Source organism: Lethenteron reissneri, chromosome 65 (assembly GCF_015708825.2).
Source record: "Lethenteron reissneri isolate LAM-NWPU_2019-01 chromosome 65, ASM1570882v1, whole genome shotgun sequence".
In the NCBI taxonomy this organism is placed as follows: domain Eukaryota; kingdom Metazoa; phylum Chordata; class Hyperoartia; order Petromyzontiformes; family Petromyzontidae; genus Lethenteron; species Lethenteron reissneri.
Genome location: NC_083843.1, coordinates 6,424,073 through 6,433,503, shown reverse-complemented (window position 1 = coordinate 6,433,503; position 9,431 = coordinate 6,424,073). Strand labels below are relative to the sequence as shown.

Genomic DNA, 9,431 nt, shown 5'->3' with positions numbered 1-9,431 from the left:
TGCACTTGACTCGTGTAGACCCTATGCCTCTGGCTACACACAATGCATTCGACTCGTGTAGACCCTATGCCTCTGGCTACACACCATGCATTCGACTCGTGTAGACCCTATGCCTATGGCTACACACCATGCATTCGCCTCTGGGTTACACAGAGTCCCGGTCCCGTTAGGACAGCGGGACTAGGTACCGCAGGGCCCTATCTCTTCATCCCCGTCTTCAGTCTTCGCTGGTTACATACTGCCTTTGCGCCTGTGTGCATCCCCTTTTATAGCCCCTGCTCACGGGAGACGGAGCTGATGCGGACGTCGACGTGAGCATCGCTTCTTAGTTAACCAATGACGACGCGCTATCTCTACGATCCGTTTTCCCCCAGCGCGTGTTAACACTCTCAACCAATCACACCGCGCTGCCACCCGATCACTCCCTCTCAGCGCGTCACCGGCACACAGCCAATCAGCACCCCGTAACCCACGACCCCGCGCTGACCCCTGATCCTCCACCGTCAGCGCGCGTCACCACATACACAGCCAATCACTACGCGCTGGCACACGATCCCTACCCCAGCGCGTATCACCACTACATCACCCCCTCCCACATAGCTCGCAGCCGGCCCGGCTGCTAACCAACAACACAACCCAACGTCAACGCAATAATAAAAACCCCACCCCCCAGTGTGCCCCGTAACGCAACAACAACAACACAACAGCAACACTTAAATAAGAAGCAATGTACAGCCCGACGAACAACACAATAAAGCGAACTCCAAAAAACGAACGCGCCAAATGTCCCTGTGACTAAACGCAGTGACGAGGCGCTCCGGCTGCCTCGACTCCTCACGTGGTAGGTCATGAAAAGTAGCGCGACCTAGCGCGAGTCCGTCTGGCCGGTCCGTCGTATGGGACGGGACGCTGACGACCGCCCGGTGGCTCCGGCAGCTCTAGACGGCGCGGATCGGGCCTGGAAGGACCGGCCCCGCCGCGCAGATCCGGCCGCCGGTGGTCGGCAGATGTCAGTTCCGAGACACCTGGGAGCGGATCAGGCGGAGACATGTGAGGATCAGGCAAAGACATTTCCCCCTTAGGGTCGTCGGTCACGTCACATGCTCGGCCCTCACGACACAAGGGGAGGCCATATGGAGGCGAGAACGGTTTCAGTCGGGAGGGGTGGACGTACCAACGGCGCTTTCCCCATTTTATCTGAACGCACTGGGGGCGTGCAACCCGCACGACCTCCACGGGTCCCCGCCACGGCTTCAACAATTTAGGCGACGTAGCCAAAGGTGCCTGAGGGCAATGCAGCCAGGCCCTGTCACCTGGTTCCCAATTGTGCACGGACACCTTCCGTGCACGCAACCGCTCGTTCGCAATTTGGCGAGCCCGCGAATTAAGCCGTGCGGCCTCCCTTGCCTCCGTCAGCTTATGAATATTAAATTTAAGATGCTCTGCCAATTTCGAATTAGTTCGTGGTGCGGGCAGGCCCAGCTGCGTTTCCATGGGCGGGTCAGCTTCCCGACCGTACATCAGATAGAACGGGGAAAACCCCGTAGCTGCATGGGGGGCCATTCTATACGCGGCGAGGACCCCAGGGACCTGCAGGTCCCAATCAACATGTGCCTCACACACTTGCTGGCACAGCATAGAAGTCAATGTCCTGTGGAGTCTCTCCACCATCCCGTCCGTCTGCGGGTGGTACGGGGAGGTACGCACCTTCTTAGTACCCAACAGGTCGCACACCTCTTGCAGCAATTTACTTGAAAAAATTTTCCCTTGGTCGGTCAGCAAGCGTTCGGGAGCCCCCTTGTCCAGGACGTAGCCCTGGACAAAGGCGTCCGTCACAGCCGCCGCCGACTGGTTGGCGAGTGGCCACGCCATAGGCCACCGGGTAAAATATTCGACCCCCACCAACAGGTACTTATTACCCCTAGGCGTGACTGGAAAAGGCCCCCAGAATATCGAGCGCAACGAGCTCGTTAGTGCGCGAGACCTGAATAGATTGCAGCGGTGGATTTGCTGCCACGGGCGGTGGTTTCCGTCTGGCGCACTCAACACATCCCTTCAGAATATTCACCACGTCACTCCCCATCCCCGGCCAATAATAGTCACGCTGAAGCAGGGCAAGCGTTTTGTTTACTCCCAAATGCAAGAGGCGTTCGTGTGCGGCCAAGACAACTTTCCCCCTCACAGCAGATGGCACCACAATCGCGTGCCGCCGGGACAAACTGTCCCATCTCATTAACAGGTCTTGCTTAAGTACGTAGGAGCCAGTCCGTTCCTGGTCCCCTTCGGAACCCTCCATCCTGCGGTGCAACGCTAGCAGGGAGCTGTCCGCCATTTGGAGACGGCCCCACTCAATCAGCGACAGTGAGAGCAGCGAGTCCTGACCCCCTGGGGTAGCGGGACCCTCCCCAATTGGTGTGCCCGCGGTCGCAACCAATGCCCCCTCGCCTTCCGTAACTGGCGGTTTACAGCGCGCCGATCCCGATAAGCACGCACATTTGTGACAAGGCAACAATCGCGACAGAGCATCGGCATTTGTGTGTTGCAACCCCTTACGGTATGTAGTCGTGAACTGATAGTCCTGGAGGACTTCCAACCACCGTGACAATTGGCCCGAGGGCTGGGCGACCCGCAATGAATACTGGAGCGCCGCTGTGGTCAGTCCGGACCGTAAAGTGACGACCATAGAGATATGGTTTGAATTGTTGTACGAAAAAAACAATGGCAAGCAGCTCGCGACGGGTGACGCAGTAGCGCTGCTCTGCCGGCGACAACACCCTGCTACCATAGGCGACTACCCGTTCGACACCCCCAGCGACTTGGGACAGCACCCCCCCCAATGCCCTTGTTGCTAGCATCCGTGTCTAGCAAGAAGGGACTCGCAAAGTCAGGATAGCGCAAGGGTGGGGCACCCACCAAGGCGTCCCGGAAGGAGCAGAATGCAGCCTCCTCCTCCGGTCCCCATCGGAACTTCACTCCTTTCGCCGTCAGAGCGTGCAATGGTTTTGCAATGGTGGCGAAGTGCTCAACGAATCGGCGATAATAAGAAGCAAAACCGATGAAACTGCGCACGTCCGAAACTGACGTGGGCGTCGGCCATGAACTGACACAGTCAGTCTTCGCGGGATCGGTAGAAATCCCCGAAGAGTCGACAATGTGACCCAAATATCTAACGGATTTACGAAGAAGGTGGCATTTGGCCGGTTTAAACTTTAACTTAGCCGATCGCATTCGCAAGAACACCCCTCTCAATCGCTGGAGGTGTTCCTCAAACGTTTTACTGAAAACAATGACATCGTCAAGGTAAATCAAGCACGTATCCATTGCAAGCCCGACAAAACTAACTCCATAAGGCGCTGAAACGTCGCAGGAGAGGAGTGAAGTCACATGGGTAACCGGTTAAACTGAAACAGGCCCCCTGGAGTCCGAAATGCTGTCTTAGGTTTAGACTCTTCGTCGAGTGGCAACTGCCAGAATCCGGATAATAAATCAAGAGTCGAAAAGTATCGCGCACCGGACAATGCATCGAGGGACTCGTCCATCCTGGGGAGCGGATACGCGTCGGCCACAGAGATCTTATTCAGGCGGCGGAAATCTACGCAAAATCGCAAGGAACCATCCTGCTTTTTAACGAGCACAATAGGTGCTCCCCAAGGACTGGAAGAAGGCGAAATAATGTCGGCTTCTAGCATATCGTAACAGCCGACTGAACATGTTCCTTCTCAGCAGGACTCAGTCGGAAGGGATTTAGCCTGATCGGTGCCGCATCGCCAGTTTCAATGTGGTGGCGTAACAGGTCCGTGCACCCAATGTCATACTTATGGTTACTGACACATCCGAAAATTCTATCAGCAACCGCGCAGCGCACCCAACTGTCCCGCTGACAAATCGTCAGAGTCCGCGCACAGCGAATCGACCCATTCGACCGGTCCTCCTTCGGATTAACGTTTTGGCGTGGGGCTCGGATCAGCCTGCGCAACCAGCCGCTCTTCCGCAGGGACCGTGCCGCGTGAGCTAGCACGGTGCCCTGCTGATGACGGCCGGCCGCGACCCAGCGTTCAAAAACCATCACAAACGGATCCCTGTCAGCCCCAACCAAAGTGTGAGCCACCGACAAATCGCAGACCTCCAACAGCCCTATTAGAAGGACCCAAAAGCATGCCTTGATCCGAGGTCTCCCTCACCCATGGTTTCCGCAACCGGAGGGGAATTAACATTTGTGAACCCGGGGGCCACGTGCACGGTCTGTGTCGCTAACGCTTGTATCGTAGCGCACGCCGTCCGAATTTCAGTAGGGCTACGTCAAAAATGAAATACGGCAACCCGATGGTAGTTCAATGCAACGCTGATCAATGAGAATTTTGATGGGCATTTTTGCCAAAAACATCAGTGCCCAATAGACAAGGAACCGCCAAGGAGGATGAAACGAAAACGGGGTCCCGACAATTTGATATCTCCAATGCAAATGGACGCCCTAATCTGACCGATAATGCCCAACGATCCCCCATTAGCGGCGTAAAATGGCACATCCACTGGAAGCAGCGGACGGCATTGTACAGGGAGAATGTTGTAAATGAGGTCCGATATATAGTCCGCCGATGCCCCCGTGTCCACTAACACCCTGACCTCGACCCCATCAATAGATCCCGTAACGACGGATGAACCCGCTGAGGCAGCCACTATTCTGTGCCCCAACTCCGACCATTTAATGTCTCCCCGGTCCCGGCCGAACCCCCCTCGCCGAACCGAATCCCCGAACCCTAACCGGCTCTCCTCCGCCGCAACGCGACGGCCCATGCGTGTCGAGTATGCGGGCCGAGCATGTGAGGTGCCGCGACTTGCCGGGGTTTGTAGGGATGACTTGGGGCCTTGTTCGTCGTCCAGCCGAGGTCCCATGGCGCGCTGACGTGGGGCGCGGCAACCGGACGCCACGTGGCCCCGGAGGCCGCAGTTATAACACGTGATGAGTCGTCGGAGATCTCGGTTGCTCCAGCTTGCGGGCCGATCGCAGAGGCGAACGACCCCCCGACCTCCAGTCCCCCGGTCGTCCCGCGGTGAACGCCTCCTCTCGTGGGCTGACGACTTGGGGTTCGGTGACTACCGGGCCCGGAGCTGAGGCCACGGCAGCGTTGCAGACGACCCCCTGTTTACGTTGAAGGACCTCGTGCGCTTGTATACTTGTAGCGACCCGCAAGGAAGAAATATCGATCTCGTCGGCCGTGTTGATGGGGACCCCCAGGTCCTGCGCCAACTTGAGCAGTTGCTCCAAAACCATCGCATCTTTGCCCTCCTCGTCCATACGAGGGAACGCGGCGTCGCCGAGAGCCAGCAACGCCAGCGATATGCAAGCACGGTCTCCGTGTCCGCCTTCCGCCTTGCATAAAAATGATGGCGACACGCCGAGGGAGACCGTAGACCTTTGCCATGAGAGCCAGCGCATCCTTGAGCGTGGAGCGGTCCGACCTGCGTGCGGACGTGAAGGCCGCGAGCGCGTTGTCGTCCAGCATGGCAGGCAGTGCCCGCAGCGCCGTAGCGTCGGACCAGGCGGACATCTCCTGATGCGCCAAAAACCTGCGCTGAAATTGGCCCCAGTCCCCGCCTTCCGCCTTGAAGGCTGACAATGTGGGAAGGCGCTGTTGAAAGATGAAGTCGTCCTCCGCCTCGTGGTTCCTCTCCGCCGCCCCGTCGGTGTGTAAGATGGCGGCCCCAGTGGCGGGTGTCTGATGGCGGTCCGCAGCGCGCGTTGGTGACGTAAGCGGGCGCGCTTGGAGAACCGCTGCCACGTGGTGATGGCCGTTCCCGCCAAAAGTCGGCGCAGATGAGATGGCGGGAATCGCCAAGTCATTTTGGCGGGAATCTGCGGGGCGACCCTGTAGAATGTCCGCCGCCGTCCCCGCTCCTCCCGACGAGCTGATCTCCGCCAGGATGGACGCGGCGGCGAGCAGCAGCTCCGCCAGACGGGAGTGCGCCTCGCGGAGCACGGCATCGGTCCCCCCGTCGCTCGTCCGGCGCCGTCGGCGGATCCTGGCAGCGTGGGCAATTCTTCGTCCTCACCCCCCGATGCCAGCTGGCCCGAGTCGTCAAGGTTGTCCCCGCGGTCAATCCCGTGGGTCCGACGGGTCTTCCTTGTATCCATGCTTGGAAGACCGTTTCACTTCTGACGCCAGTTGAAGTATTGAAATGACGGCAGGAACTTCTTGACGGGTAACACACTTTTATTAAATCTCGACGTGTCACAATACAACGTGTGGTCTCTATACTTCTGACTATACACTCCACTTAACTCGTGTAGACTCTATGCCTCTGGCTACACACACTTCACTTGACTCGTGTAGACCCTATGCCTCTGGCTACACACAATGTACTTGACTCGTGTAGACCCTATGCCTCTGGCTACACACAATGCACTTGACTCGTGTAGACCCTATGCCTCTGGCTACACACAATGCATTCGACTCGTGTAGACCCTATGCCTCTGGCTACACACCATGCATTCGACTCGTGTAGACCCTATGCCTATGGCTACACACCATGCATTCGCCTCTGGGTTACACAGAGTCCCGGTCCCGTTAGGACAGCGGGACTAGGTACCGCAGGGCCCTATCTCTTCATCCCCGTCTTCAGTCTTCGCTGGTTACATACTGCCTTTGCGCCTGTGTGCATCCCCTTTTATAGCCCCTGCTCACGGGAGACGGAGCTGATGCGGACGTCGACGTGAGCATCGCTTCTTAGTTAACCAATGACGACGCGCTATCTCTACGATCCGGTTTTCCCCCAGCGCGTGTTAACACTCTCAACCAATCACACCGCGCTGCCACCCGATCACTCCCTCTCAGCGCGTCACCGGCACACAGCCAATCAGCACCCCGTAACCCACGACCCCGCGCTGACCCCTGATCCTCCACCGTCAGCGCGCGTCACCACATACACAGCCAATCACTACGCGCTGGCACACGATCCCTACCCAGCGCGTATCACCACTACACGTGTATGAGTGGTTTTTGGGAAGAGATGTGCGTAAAATCTATATTTTTGATAATCCGCTGCCATCCTCCCTGTCATTAGCATGGACAATCGAGAGTCTACTGCATTAAAATATCTAGGTTTGGAAGTTAGAGATAATTTGCTAATAGAAACATCAAGATTTGTTCACATTGTCAGGAGAGCGGTAAGAAACTAAAATGTTTTCCCCAGATGAGGGCACACTGAGCTATATAGTAGCTGTATTTCAGAAGCGATAACAAATTAGAGCTCAACAAAGTGTTTTTTCACGTGGACATATACAGCCAAATACCCTAAACACGTGACATTGATTCCAAGTGTGGAGGGCAAAAACCGGAGGACCCGAGAAAAATCCATGCGACCTCCACGGGAGAGGAGAGACACAGACACCAAATTACAGCTGGGGTAACGGTTGGGAGCGAACCCACGACCTACTGCGTTCTAGGCGAGGTAAGTTAACATCTCCTAGCCACCGAGGTGCCCACAATGGTTAGAACACAAAGAATGAGCACCTTGCCATGATTTCTACACGCATGTTATAATCACGTATCATGATCATAACGATGAGTTTTAGTAGGTCTATCATTACATCCCCAATACCAGGAAAACCCCTTTGTTATCAAAGGGATCATGGGAGTATGCTTCTCTGGTCTACCTCTGTTTTGTAGACTTGGATGAAGCATATGACCGTGTTCCCCACGATGTCTTGTGGGAGGTGCTGCGGGAGTATAATGCACCTCTCCCGCTTTTTTGCACTATCCGGTCTCCCTATTCCCAGAGTAAGAGCTGTTTCCGTATTCTTGGTGTTAAATCAAAGTCGTTCACTGTGGGTGTTGGACTTCGCCAAGGGTGTGTCCTGTCTCCACTCCTGTTTGTGATTTTCATAGACAGGATATCAAGGCGCAGCCGATGTATGGAGAGTATCTGGTTTGGGGACATGGAGGTGGTGTTGCTGATGTTTTTTCAAATGACGTTGCCCTCTTTGCCTCGTTAGTCTGTGATCTCCAGCGTGCACTTGAACGGTTTGATGCCGAGTGTGAAGCGGCTGGGATGAGGATCAGCACCTACAAATCTGAGGTCGTGGCTCACTCCCGTGAGACGGTGGGTGTGCTCTCCAAGCGAGGGGGAACAGCTGCCCTTAGTGGATGAGTTTAAGCACCAAGGGGTCTCTTTTGCGATTGATGGTAAGTGGGAGCAGGAGATCGGCCGGCGGATCGGTGTGGCGTCCGCAGTGATGCAGGCACTGTACCGTTCCATGGTAGTGAAGCTCGCGGTTTACAGGTAGCTCTACATTCCCACCTTCACCTATGGTCATGAGCTTTGGGTAATGACCGAGAGAATGAGATCGCGGGTACAAGGGGCCGAAATGAGGTTTCTCCGTAGGGTTGCTGGGCTCACTCTCTGTGATGGGTTGAAGAGCTCAATAATTCGGGAGAGCCTCAGATCTAGAGGAGCTAGTTGAGGCGGTTTTGGTACCTGTGTAATAAAAGGACTCAGACGATTCTCTCTGACTTCGTGTCCTTTATTGGGTTCTTGTCTTCTCCCACACGGCACTCTGTTATAGACACTGTATTTGTAGCCCCCGGCTGCTATCGCTATTGTAGCCTCCTTTCTCTCCCCGCAGACTCTCTGCTTCCCCTACTGTAACCTCCGTTCTCTCCCTGCAGACTCGCTGCTGACTCCCTATGCAGACCCCCGCTGCTAACCCTATATGCAGACCCTCTTGGCTGCTACTCTGTATGCAGACCCGCTGCTGACTCTGTATGCAGCCCCGCTGCTGACTGCAGCCTCCTCGCTGCTTCGGGTCGGTCACCGCTGGCCAACGGCGCCGATCCTCGCTCCCCTGTGTTCGTGGCGATCTCGCCACCCTCCGCTTTCACCCTTCGTGGCCTCTCTCGTTCCTGGTCCCCCGTCACTCCCTATCCTCTTCCGGTTCCCCTCTCTCTATAGCTTAACCCCTCTCCCCCACGTGACCTAACTCCTCCCCTCATGACGTCACCTCCGGAGGGCCGTTTACGCCCGCATTACATCACCCTCCCCCATAAAGAAAATCCAGCCGACCTCGGCTGAAATGCAACTTGACAAGCAATGCGGGTGTAAAGGACCAACACGTAAAAAGACACGAAGCATGCAACAAGAATATAACAAGAACACAACACAACACAATTTAACGAAACGTGAGGGATTTCGAGCGAGTACGGGTAGCCGGGCCGTCCCGGACGGCCGGCAGCCCACCCGCCGAGCGGGAACGTGGCAGGGTTTTAAGGGCGACGGGAGCAAGTTCATCCGTCGCCAATGGAGGCCTGCCACTGTCCCGGTCGCGTTCAGAGACGTCCCGTAATCGCGTCCGCGGAGGGATAGGAAGAGCTGCAGGTCCCGTAGGTTCTGCGGCTCCGGTCGGCATCCCACGAGCGGAACGTCCTCCTTCGTGC

General features: G+C 56.3%; 1 protein-coding gene across 1 annotated transcript in view; it reads right to left on the bottom strand.

Moving 5' to 3' along the window:
* LOC133359698 (cGMP-dependent protein kinase 1-like) overlaps positions 1 to 9,431 on the bottom strand; it is a 329,349-nt gene that overhangs the window by 230,607 nt on the left and 89,311 nt on the right. The window lies entirely within an intron of this gene.